This window comes from Myotis daubentonii, chromosome 16, assembly GCF_963259705.1.
Source record: "Myotis daubentonii chromosome 16, mMyoDau2.1, whole genome shotgun sequence".
Taxonomy (NCBI): domain Eukaryota; kingdom Metazoa; phylum Chordata; class Mammalia; order Chiroptera; family Vespertilionidae; genus Myotis; species Myotis daubentonii.
The window spans coordinates 54,317,324-54,330,733 of NC_081855.1; the positions used below are offsets into that span (position 1 = coordinate 54,317,324).

At 48.7% G+C, this 13,410-nt stretch overlaps 1 long non-coding RNA gene across 1 annotated transcript; it reads right to left on the reverse strand.

Moving 5' to 3' along the window:
- Positions 1–1,683: 1,683 nt before the first annotated feature.
- On the reverse strand, positions 1,684–13,399 carry LOC132219098 (uncharacterized). Its single transcript, XR_009449369.1, has 3 exons — positions 12,935–13,399; positions 11,949–12,131; positions 1,684–1,927 (listed from the first exon to the last, which is right to left on the reverse strand). It is a non-coding gene; the product is annotated as an uncharacterized LOC132219098 (long non-coding RNA).
- Positions 13,400–13,410: the final 11 nt, after the last annotated feature.

Below are 13,410 nucleotides of genomic sequence, written 5' to 3' on the forward strand. Positions count from 1 at the left end.
GATAGAAAGTTAGATACATCGATAAGAGAGAAACATCAATCAGCTGCCTCCTGCACACCCCCTACTGGGGATGTGCCTGCAATCGAGGTACATGCCCTTGACCAGAATCGAACCCGGGACCCTTCAGTCCGCAGGTCGATGCTCTATCCACTGAGCCAAACCGGTTAGGGCCCCCCTCCTTTTTTAATTCAGGTCTCCATTTCCTTAATCATCACAATGACCGAGTGTACCTCTTACTGACCACTTCCTCTGCACCAGGCACTGTGTTCAGCATCTTCTGTTCAGTATCTCAGTTAACAAGCCAATGAGAAGGCTCTTAGAGCGAGGTCCCATGCCCAGTAAGCGTTAGATCTGGAACTCAAACGTGAGTTTATCTAACCAGGCCCCTCTTGTAACCCCCACGGCCCCCTGCCTCAGTAGCTGCAAGAACACCGAAGCGTTAACTGCTTATCAGGAACTGTCTCACAAACTCCTTTGTCGGCCAAAGGCTTAAACCCTTAAAAGGCACAAAAGTGATGAAACAAAATCGAGGATGCACGTTCTTGGCCTGATAGCAAAGCTGGGTTCTCAGTACCCCGCCTCTTCATGCTGGGGGCACGGATTACTCTGCGGAATGACTGACTAGCCGGCTCATCAAAGTGTGAGGCCTCTGGTTGGCCCCAGCCAAATCCCCCGGCAAGGACCCTCTCAGTGGGACGCATCTTAAACAGCATTCAAATGGAAAAGGGTTTGAGATACCACCAGTAAGTACACCAGCCCTATTTCTGGCTTAGGCGGCAGCTCTTGGGCTCAGAGCAAAGCTGTGAGAATCTCAGAGGCCCCTCGGAGGGACCAGCCCCTGCATTGCTGCTAGTTTCTATGGACACAAGAAGAAAGGCAGGGCTGCAATGAAAAATAACTGAGCAGCCAGCAACTCGAGACAAGGCTGCAGGAGGCCAGGTGGAATAACAGCTGATAACACACTACCCGCTCTCTCGAAGCCCTTGTCACCCAAAGATAGAAAAGGGGTTTCATAAACAGCCATCAACGATTCCAGCTTTTGGGGGTGAAAATCAAGGCAGGAATCTGGTAGTTGTCCTTAAATAAAATTGCCTTTTTTTAAAAAAAAAAAAAATATGTTTTTATTGATTTCAGAGAAAAAGGGAGAGAGAGAGAGATAGAAACATCAACAACGAGAGAGAATCATTGATCGGCTGCCTCTGATACGCCCCACATTGGGGATCGAGCCCGCAACCCAGGCACATGCCCTGACTGGGAATGGAACCATGACCTCCTGGTTCATAGGTTGGTGCTCAACCACTGAGCCACCCCGGCCAGGCTTTTTTTAAAAAAAATATAAAAATTGCCTTCCTTCATGTAACTTATTCACACTTAGGAGGATTTAGAATATAGTTCATGCTGTATTTTCTCTTGTGTAAAGTTTTCTTCTTTTTCTCTCAAGAGGTCAATTTGGTCTTAACGACTTTTTCTGTTTTTAAATCTGTGGCCTGCAGAGCAACAATAGCCTGGAACAGCCTGGGCAAGGATAAAAAACCAGAGCTACATACTGTACCTTCACGTTAAGCTCGGCCTTTCCCTTCTAGTCTAGAAGCTGGAAGAGCACATTCCAGTCAGTTGGGGTCCTAGGGGTGGGGGTTGGGGTTGTGGGGGGGGGGAGCAGCAGGCATCTGCTCCCTACAGCACGCGCCCCTCCTCAGCCTGCAGGGCAGAGGCAGCTTGCCCCCTCCTGCTGCGGGAAGGCTGCGATGAGTGACAAGCTTAGGGCTTATTTTCAGCTTCAACCCACAGCCCTTCACTGTGTGATCCTGAGCCAACCACCGAGCCTGGTCGTTCCACACGTTTGTCTTCTAGAACACGGGTCTGAGGTGCGGACTCTGCACCATTTCCCAGGGAGGTCCCAGGCCGGAGGGAGGTCATGGGTAACAAGCTTGGTGAGAACCCAGAGGAAGGGCGGCGAGGGAATTCCCGGGTTTATTACCAGGACGGCAAACAGATCTGAACTGCAGTCCAGTAAGGACAGTCAAGGAACACTAAAGTTCACTTGGTTCTCAGCAGCCGGCTAACAACACCCATGATAAAATCAGAACAGAGCCAGGGCAGCAACCTGTGTGCGCTGGCCTTTACACCCAGGAGGAGCTGCCTGGCCGCAGGGCTGTCTTCTCCACTGAGCAGCGCTTTCCCAGGGGGGGCACGGTGTCTGTTAGCTGACGTGGATCACATAACCGTTACTGTGCCAACAGGGGCAACCCCCCTTCTAACCCTCCTGTCCTGCTTGGAGGCTTGCTGGTCTCGTGGATTCCATAGCAAGTTGTGACAAGCTCCCTGGGGGAAAGACCCACCCCAACGAGTGGATGCAGCCCCTGTCCTCAGGTGCTGTGAGGACGGGCTAAAGGTCATGAGACCTCTGTGGCACTTAACCCCTAAAGTAAGCAATTTTTTTTGGAATAAGAATATTCCATTCTCAGGTATGGACAGTCCCTCCAGACACTAGCCAGCCACCTCACACATTTCTTTCTTTAAAAAAAAGATATTTTATTGATTTTTTTTACAGAGAGGAAGGGAGAGGGATAGAGTGTCGAAGCATCGATGAGAGAGAAACATCGATCAGCTGCCTCCTGCACACCCCCCACTGGGGATGTGCCCGCAACCAAGGTACACGCCCCTGACCAGAATCGAGCCTGGGACCCTTCAGTCTGCAGGCCGACGCTCCATCCACTGAGCCAAACCGGTCAGGGCACCTCACATGTTTCTTAATCAGGCAGGGCCATGGATGAAAAAGGTGCAGGTGAACGGATACAAACTCCTTACTTCCTCTGGACAAAGATCTGGCATCAACCTTGTGGGGGAAGGACCTCACAGAAGGCATTTGTGACCCACAGCAGTTTTTGCTCTGGGGGCATTTTCTATCCTTTCAGCTCAAGGGGCAACCCCTCACCTCTTCTGTTTTAGGTTAAATGACCAGGCCCTCAGGTCATGCAGGTGCCAACTGTGCTAAGAATCTCAAGGCTGGTGTATAAGCAAACTGATCATTTGGTTCATAGTAGTCTTTCACTACGGGAGGCTGCAGAGCGGTGCATTTAAGAATCTAGTGTCGTATCCACATAACCAGGCAGTTTCACTCCTACGTACCTACCCAAGAGAAATGACAGCACATGTTCATACAAAAACTCATACACAAGTGTTCTTATGTTCTTAGCAGCATTATTCATAATAGCCAAAGAGTGGCAACACCCAAATGTCCATCAGCTGATGAATGGATAAACAAAACGTGGTCTCTCCATATTACAGAATGTTACTGAGTATTTAAAAGGAATGAAGGGCCAGTAACATGTTCCAACATGGATGAACCTTGAAAATAGTGTGCTAAGTGAAATAAGCAAGTCACAAAAAAACACATATTACCTGATTCCATTTAGATGAAATGTCCAGAATAGATAAATCCATAGAGATAGAAAGTAGACTAGTGGGTGACAGGCTGAGGGAGGGCGTTGGGGACAAATGGAAGTGACCGCTAGGGAATGCAGGGTTTCTTTGTGGGGTGCTAAAAAGTTCTATAATTGGTTGTGGTGATGGTTGCACAACTTTGTGAATATACTAAAAGCCATTGAACAATACACTTTACATAGATGAATTGTATGGTGTGTGAATTATATCTCAGTATCACCATTAAAAAACAACAACAAACAGCCCTGGCTGGTGGGGCTCGGTTGGTTGAGTGTCATCCCATGCATCAAAAGGTCACTGGTTCACCGAAACCGGTTTGGCTCAGTGGATAGAGCGTCGGCCTGCGGACTGAAGGGTCCCAGGTTCGATTCCGGTCAAGGGCATGTACCTGGGTTGCGGGCACATCCCCAGTGGGAGATGTGCAGGAGGCAGCTGATCGATGTTTCTCTCTCATCGATGTTTCTAACTCTCTATCTCTCTCCCTTCCTCTCTGTAAAAAATCAATAAAATATATTAAAAAAAAAAAAAAAGTCACTGGCTCAATTCCTGGTCAGGGAACCACAACAAAAAACAAAACCAAACTCCTCCATCAAAAAACCTGGTCAGCCGGGACCGGTTTGGCTCAGTGGATAGAGCGTCGGCCTGCGGACTCAAGGGTCCCAGGTTCGATTCTGGTCTAGGGCATGTGCCTGGGTTGCGGGCACGTCCCCAGTGGGGGATGGGCAGGAGGCGGCTGATCGATGTTTCTTACTCTCTGTCTCTCTCCCTTCCTCTCTGTAAAGAGTCAATAAAATATATTTAAAAAAAAAAAAAAAAAAAAAAAACCTGGTCAATGGACCAGACCTCCTGGCTTGAATCCTGCTCTTCCATATTTTAGCGGCGTGACCCGGTGTCAAGTTACTTGGACCCTCTGGGCTTCATTTTTCTCCCCTGTGAAATGGGAATGGTAATACTTCTATTCTTATAGGGTTATTCTGAGGCAGTATTATGCAAAGCACTTAGATCAGTGCATTGTATATAGTAAACCCTACCGAAAGCTTACCTATTACTGATATTATTATTAGTCACATGTCTCCCAGATGTTCCCTAGCTGGTTTTGAGGACCTCAAAAAGATGAATCAGAATGATGCTTAGGAAGCATGAATCCAGCCCTGGCTGGGTAGCTCAGTGGGTTAGAGCACTGTCGATATGCCAAGGTTTGGGGTTTGATCCCTGGACAGGGCACATACAAGAATCAAACCAATGAATGCATAGATAAGTGGAACAACAAATCAACCTCTCTCTCTCAAATCAGTTAAAAAAGCAAGCAAGCATGAATCCGGAGATGGGTGGATACTCTTGTGGGGAACTTCATGAGACCTTGGAAAGCCTCCGTTCACCCATTTGTCAAAGCCTCTGAGTATGTGCCAGGCACTGTTCTCAGTGCTGGGAAGACAGCAGTGACCAAAATAGATACGATTTCCTGTTCAAATGCAGCTTCTGTCCGAGTGGAGGAGACGGACGATGAACAAGTAAACAAGAGAATATAGCAGACAGAGATCAGGACTTTGAAAAGAGGAGGAGCTGAGGTGGTGGTGACAGGGGGCATGCTAGGCTGGGGTTCAGAGGGGACCTCTGAGAGAAGGGGATGTTCCGATTATGAAAACCTCCTGGGCAGGGGCATTCTGGCGGAGGGAATAGCGAGTGCAAAGGTCCTGAGGCAGGGGCATACTAGGCGTATTGGAGAGAAAGAAAGCGTGGCTGGAACATGATGAGCAGCAAGGGCCGCAGTGGTAGGAAACAAAGTTGGAAATATGGGTGGGGATCAAATTACGTAGGGTCTTGTAGGCAACCTGTGACAGCCAGCCACCTACGTGCTTCCCAATGATCCCTGCCTCTAGGCATTAAATTCCTGAGTGGCCCCCTCCTACACGGAATAGGGCTGCCTTGTGTAACCAATAAGATATTATAGAAATGACGGGGAGATAGATATGTGGGCGTCACCAGCATGTCTATGGTATTCAGGACCACAGGACTGGATTTGGCCTCCTAGATAGACTAGCAGAGAAGAAAGGAGGCCCTCCCCACTCCCACAGAGGGACTGACTGGTCAGGGAGGGAGCTAGCAAAAGGGATTGAGCCGTAGTAACCAGCAGGATGGGCGAGACCAGCAGAGAGTGGCGACCCAGAAGCCAGCAGAAGAAAGCCTTTCTAAGAGGGAGAGGAGCGAGCCAAGAGGCGCTGTTTATGTTCCAGGAAGCGTGTCTGTCATCCTCCGTGTCCTGACTGTTTACTGACAAAGAGCACTGCTCTGCAGGATGTTTCACTGTCTCTTTACTGTTCTCCATCCTGTTGCAGTAACATGTCCCCCTCTATAGATCAGCGAAGGTTCCGCTGCACTGGGAGGAAGCTGGCTGCCTCACGCAGTCCTAGAGGCAGCCAGCTTCCCGTGTGACAGCAGGGGAATGTAGTGCAGATACAGCGGGGGACTTCCTTGGTCCTTTCCGATCTAGACGACACTAAGGGAAATCCCATTCGGAAGAATTCTCCGCAGGAGCTGACGTTCTCATGGCTGCTTCTGGCTCCCAGCTGAACAGGATTCTCCCACAATCCCACGGGTGTCATCCCTCATCCAACAGCCACCGACGGAGATGTGAAACATACCTCTGGCCCTTACTTTTTACTAATCCAACCACTCATGCAGGCATCTATACATGCAGATGTTTTTAGGGAGGGTTGGGGGGTTGGGGAGATGCAAGAATGTACTACATTGTAAAAACACGAGCGACTTTAAATCCATATCAGGGAACTTTTTTCCCTTAAAGTGCCTCGGCCATTTCCCCAGTTCAGGCTCCGGACCTCCCTCCGCATGGCTCAGCCCTCCTCTCTGCTCTTTGCTCTTTCTCAGCCTTGGCATCACCGGCATTTGGCACCAGACAATCCTTTGGTGTGGAGGTCTGTTCTGTGCACTGTCCGGTGTTAGCAACATTTCTGGCCTCTACCCACGAGAGGCCAATAGTGGCCCCCGGTCAGGACAACAAAAAAATGTCTCCAGACGTCCCTAGATGACCCTGGGGCCAAATCGCTCCCAGCCGAGACAGAAGAGATAGGTCATACTGAGGTGCGATTTAAATACACTCAAACATGCACATTTTAGGTGTACAGTGGGATGAGTTTTGATAAATATGTAAACCTCTGTAGCTCTCACGCTAATCAAGAAGAGACATGTCCTTCACCCCCTGCAGTCTCCCTCATGCCCCTGTGAAGTCAGTCCTCACCGCCCCCATCCCCGTCCTAGAAGTTCACGTGAATGGCATCACACGTTGTAACCTTTTATGCCCGACTCCTTCCCAGCAGCCTCACGTCTGCGGAACGCATTCACACCGGGCTGTGTGTCCACGGCTCATTTCTTTTTACTGCTGCGTGGTGCGCCCTTGCATGGATGTACCAGCGTCTGTCTCGCCATTCTCCTGTGGACACTGGAGCGGTTCCCATTTGGGACTATTCTTAACAAAGCGAGGTCGGAGCCTGAGCTGAGGAAAATCACCAACAGCCTCAGCATCTTCAAAGGACACCCCTGCCACCCGCTTCCTCTCCCCACGCGTATTGTCAGCCAGAGACTTGAATTTCGCCGAGGGGAGGCAGCCAGGCGCTCAGCTTGTGCTGGGGAGCTGTGCGCCCTGTGTCAGCACTGCTCCAGGAGGACCAGCCGGTGTCAGGGTTGCCTTGTTCTCAGGATTTACAACCAAGTCCCCAGGACCTCTCGAGTGGGTCCTCAAAGGGCTCGAGAAGAGGCCCTCGTCCGTGAGACTTCACCGGCTGCAGATACAGGAGGAGCGGCGTCTGCAAAGACCACTCACAGCTGAGAGGAAAGGCTCCTGCCGGCCGAGGGAGAATCAATCGACAGCTCAGATCGTTTCACCAGGACTCCTGTGCCCGGACCCTCCGTCATCACCCCAAATGCCGCCCCGGCCACTGACCCCTCTTTCACAGCTTCCGGGCCATCGCCTCCACCTCTGTCTTCCTCCAAACCTTCCTCCTGTGCTATCGTGAAGCCTTGCTTCTTTGTGAGGAAAATCTCCAACAGCCTTCAAAGGACACCCTTTCCCAGGAAGAGGCCACTCTCCCTGCAGCTCGTGAGTGGAGGGAGCACCTCTCCCAAACCAAGTCGCTGGGGTTGGGAGGCAGCAGCACGCTGTTCCTTGCTTTGTGCCTATTTCCGTATCATCGGCTTCCTTCCTCGTGAAAATGCCTTCTTTTGAGAGACCTGCCATCTGGCAATCCTCTGTGACCCCCATATCTATACTCTGCTCCAAGCTCTATCTTGACCCTCGCAGATAACCCTTATAATAGCTTAGCTTATTCTTTCTCTGCCCACCCCCCCTTTTTTAAAAAAATATATATTTTTATTGGTTTCAGAGAGGAAGGGAGAGGGAGATAGATAGAAACATCAATGATGAGAATCATTGATGGGCTGCCTCCGGCACGCCTCCCACTGGGGATTGAGCCCACAACCCGGGCATGTGCCCTTGACCAGAATCAAACCCTGGACCCTTCAGTCCGCAGGCTGACGATCTATCCACTGAGCCAAATCAGCCAGCCCCCCTTTTTTGAATTGAGATCTAATTGGCATATAACATTGTCTGAGTTTGTAAGTTTAAGGTGTACCCACTCCCCGACACAATTGATCATTTCATGGTCATTATTTCCTGCTGTCAGATTGCCCAGCAAAGATATTGCAATAGCCCAACTGGTGTGGCTCAGTGGTTGAGTGTCGACCTATGAACCAGGAGGTCACGGTTCGATTCCTGGCCAGGGCACATGTCTGGGTTTCAGGCTTGATCCCCAGTGTGGGGCATGCAGGAGGCAGCCGATCAATGATTCTCTCTCATCACTGGTGTTTCTATCTCTCTCTTCCTCTCCATTCCTCTCTGAAATCAATAAAAATATATTTTTAAAAATATATTATAATCATGTACATTGTAATAAAAAATAAAGTATAAATGTATAAGTTTATGCAAACCACAGCCTCGGCATTGTTACATTTTATTATTTTATCTAGCTGAATAGGTGAAAAGTGGCACCTGTGTTCGTTTTAATTTAATGTTCTTTCCTTACTAGTGAGATAGAAACTTTCCCCCCAAAAAACAATTCCGGACATTTGGTTTCTTCTTGTGTAAACGGCCACACGCTCTGATCATTTGGTCCATCCTTTCCAAGAGCCTGCAAGTGGTCTGAAACGACGATCCATACTTATCAGCCATTCGAACAATGTGGGTCCTGACGCGGAGATTTCTGGCAAGGGACTCTAACTCGAATTGTGATGTCAATCTCAGCCGTGTTCAAAGAATTTCAGCCCGGGGACCTTACACAATCACCAGTTCACCCTGCCACCTTTCAACAAATGATGAGGCGGAAAGGCGGTCCCAGGCCAGGGGTGCTGGGTGGGAGGGGAGAAGCTTGTTGCTGCTTGGATGCGCGTCAGCGTGTCACTCCTTGTTCAGAGATGCCAAGCAGCCCTGCGGAGTTACGCACGTTTTCTGACTCACCGCTCCTATCTCCATCTAGATAAAGGGAGGCCTTATAAACACACAAGTATGTTTTCTGCTTGGCTTAGTACTTTGCTCTAAACTGGCCTTTTTGAGGCACCTGGAGCTGAACAGAGGCCCTTTGTTCTTATAACTGACACCAGGAGAGACCCAGGCTGTAGAAACTGAGGAGCCATTCCTCCCTCTTTGTCCCTGAACTTTAGTCCCATGAATCACTAACTCTGGCCTAGTCTACCGGTGAAATCTCTCTCGAACATGCCTGTGTCTTGCCAACCAGGCTGCTACCACCTCAGCACAGGGGCTGTGTTGCTCAAATTATTGTCCAGCCTCTTCTCTGGGCTTCTCAAAACTGTTCTTGCTTCTCTGCAATCCATTCTCTACTCAGCAGCCAAACTGAGGATTTGTACAAATGCCAGTCAGATCAGGTCACTCTGAAGCTTAAAACCCTCCAAGAGTTTTTTTATGCCCTCAAAAGTCTTTTTAAAAATATATTTTTATTGCCAAAACCAGTTTGGCTTGGTGGATAGAGCGTCGGCCTGTGGACTAAAGGGTCCCAGGTTCGATTCTGGTCAAGGGCATATACCTTGGTTGCAGGCACATCCCCAGTAGGAGGTGTGCAGGAGGCAGACGGTCGATGTTTCTCTCTCATCGATGTTTCTAACTCTCTATCCCTCTCCCTTCCTCTCTGTAAAAAATCAATAAAAATATATTTTAAAAAAATATATTTTTATTGATTTCAGAGAGGGAGAGAAAGAGAAACATCAATGATGAGAGAGAATCATCGGTCGGCTGCCTCCTGCACGCCCCATTCTGGAGATCGAGCCTGCAACCCGGGCATGTGCCCTGACTGGGAATCAAACCTGTGACCTCCTGGTTCTTAGATTGTCGCTTAACCACTGAGCCACACCAGCCGGGCAAGTTCAAATCTCTTAACCTGGTGCAGAAGACACTGCATGAGCTGCCTCTGAGTGCTCCAGCTTTGCTCCTCATACTGCACGCTTCCCCTTTCCGGTTCCAGTTGCGTAGGAATCCCCTTTCGTTCCTCAGTCTCCTTCCCCAGGGCCTTTGCACTCACCGCCCCCTCCACCTGCAATGTTTGTCTTCATTCCCTTTGCTTGGCTAACTTGCAGTCATCCTTCAGATTTCAGCTTAAACATCACTTCTTCAGGAAAGCCTTTCTAAGCCACCCAAGATGCAGTCACCAGGATGCAAGGAGAGATGCTGGTTTGCAGCACTTCACACACCGATGATGTAATTATTTGTTTAAGATCTTGTCTCCTCCACTAGCATACTGACTGGAGGGCAGGGACCCTCTCAGTTTTGGCATCCAGCGCACTCGGTAAATCTGTGCTGACCCGTTGGGAGGTAAGCCAACACCGTCTGTATGGTGCGATCGGTCAGTTCTGAAGGGGTTCATTCCAGGCTGGTTTAACAACTTTGTGACATCTTCCTTAAAGTCGAGTGACGTTGAGCTTTTCAGCTAAATCTCTTAAATATTCCACTGTGGCACTAAAGGAATTTAGCAGTGATTCTCTGTGGACTGTGACAGCTAAGGTGAAGTCCTGGGTGTTACTACACTGGCTAGTGTAACAGTGACATAACATCACAGAGCGGGAGAGAGCCACTTGATGGATGGTTCATTAGCTACATGGCAGAAAGTGTCACATAGATCAGACCACTTAACACTGAAGGCCTTCTCCTCCTCCTTCTCCCCATCTTCTCTTTTCCCTCTAGCCCACCCCTTCCTCCATCTTCTGTTTTAAGAGAGATGAGAACTGTAAATGTTTATTCAGCTAGGGCAGTGGTCAGCAGACTCATTAGTCAACAGAGCAAAATATCCAACAGTACTTCTTCAAAATAGACTCGCCCAGGCCAAAAACCGACTTCTGCGCATGGGCCATGAAGTTTCAATCACATCGTACAAGCACCTGCACGTGGTATTTTGTGGAAGAGCCACACTCAAGGGGCCAAAGAGCCGCGTGTGGCTCACGAGCCACAGTTTGCCGACCACGGAGGTAGGGGAAAGATCCAATGAAAAGGAAGCAATTGAAGATGCTAGTGAGAGAGAGGATAATTGGGTACCAACTCATTTATTCAGCAAACATTTATCAGGCACCTACTGTGTGCCAGATACTTTGTTTTTGTTTCTTTAGATTTTTATTTATTTATTTAAAAATCTGTATTGTTGAAAATATTACATACGTCCCTTTTTCCCCCACTGACCCTTCTAGCTTGCCCCTGCCCCCGCCCCAGGCCTTCACCACCAATTGTCTGTGTCCATGGGTTTTGCATATATGTGCACTTTGTTTCTGCCATCTGAGCCACTTCTATAAAGGAGTTCCTGGAATCCTACTTCAAATATTAGGACTGGGCTCTCCCCATCCAATCAGAGCTGTGCAGCTATAGCTCTATCAACCTCTTCACTGACCAATCAGAGCAGCTCTATTCCAACCAATCAGGATAGTGCCTTTTGGATCCATCAAACTGTGAGGATCTGGAGTCCTCATTTGCATGAGGATGGGCTAATCAGGGACCATCTACCTAAGTCAGTTCTCCTCTTGCTCTGGGAGTGCACTTTCCCTTTCCATGGAATAATAGAGGTGCTTTTCCCTGGCTGAACTGAGACACCAAAGATGTCTCTCCAGAGCAAAGCAGACCAGCACAGGCCAGCAGGGAGCCCACCGCAGCAAAGTGGGGCAGAGGAGCACAGCAGAGCTGTCCAGCCAGAGAGGGACCTGGTCCAGGGCTGCCTCACAGCCTTGTTTTGACCGAATAAAGTTTCCTTCTTTACCACACCCCAAATTGGGGATTCTTATTGGTGTTGAATTGGTGCCAACGACCATCAGTTAAGTAGGAAAGAAACTTCAAAGCACAGGGAACCTCTTGGGCAAAGGAACAGAAGTGGGAGGGTCCCAGATGCATTTAGGACAGCACTTTTCAGCTGGTGTGCCACAAGATTTTTTAAAACATGCAATACCTGACCCGCCGGTGTGGCTCAGTGGTTGAGTGTCTACCTGTGAACTGCGAAGTCATGGTTCGGTTCCAGTCAGGGCACATGCCCTTGGTCGCAGGCTCAGTCTCCAGTAGGGGGCATGCAGGAGGCAGCTGATCAATGATTCTGTCATTGGTGTTTCTATCTTTCTTTCATCTCCATTCCTATCTGAAATCAATAAAAACATATTTTTAAAAATGCAATATCTGACTATTTAGTCAGGGCACCAAATTTTTCTCCTTAGATTGTCAAGTAAAAAAATGACAACAGCCAACACAACAATAGCCGTCTGGTGTGAATGAATCAAAGTTATGCCTATCTTTTTTGTTGTTGTTGGTCAAATTGGCAAAAATATCTTTTTTTTGGTGTGCCACAGAATTGTAGTAATTAGTTTATGTGCCATGAGATGAAAAAGGTTGAAAATCACGGATTTAGGGGATGGTGGTGAATCTATGTGGCTGCAGGATAGTTTAGCCTGTGGGGAGTTAAACCTGGAGCAAAGTCTGAGTTGATTTAGGAGGACTTTAAATGACAGAGAGGTATGGACTTTGCCATTTGCAGAAACAAACAGCAGAGGATTTTTGCGTGCAGGACAGTGACACGATTCTACCAGTGTTTTAGGCAACAGCTAAAAGAGTTCAAACATACAAGATTAGGTACTCAAATGGCACCTTCCTGTCCAGCTGAGAAGAGAGGTTTTTAACTACATAATTAAATTCACTGAGGGGGAAAGGACTCTTATTTCTCAGAGCCCTATGACCTTCCAATTTTATAAACAGATTAAAAAAACAAACAAACCACACAAAACAAACAAATCTCCAGACTTGGATCTCTGGGAAAACAGAAGTAAATACTGACACAGGCTTGCTTTGTTTTCCCAGGAGAGATCTCCTAGGCAATTTCTCTAATTATCTAGGAAAAAAAAAATTCAACTTGCTTTTTCCCTTTTGAGGGGAGAACGGCAGTATTACCTTCGATTCGCCAGCTTTAGTTTGGACGCAGTATTAGTCCCTTAGGGACTCTCTCCAAGGTCTCTGAGCAGAGTGTCTCTAGGCATTTGTTCCCAGCAACAAGGAGGAAGGTTACAAGTAGGAGACTGGGGCCCTCTCCAAAGGCCTTATTTAAAAAAGACAAAAACTAAGGCGGGCTGGGGGCAGGGAATAATTCCGAGGGCATACCAATGGAGGCGGAAGCTGTGCCCTCGCCTCTGGTCAGGGCCTCTGAACCAGTGAACGCCTCGGTGATACGCCCAAAGAGGCACAGTGGCTGCCTGCTCTCCCGCTGGCATCCCTCGGCACTTAGTTCCGCCAGGCTCCCAAAGGGGCGGTTGCAGCTACAGCCTGGCGTGCCGCGCAGCCAATGAGAAGCCAAGAATCCCCGCCCATCTCTAATTCCGACCAATGGGCGCCCAGGACTTTAGCTGGCGAATGGCGTCTCCGTTGCCGGA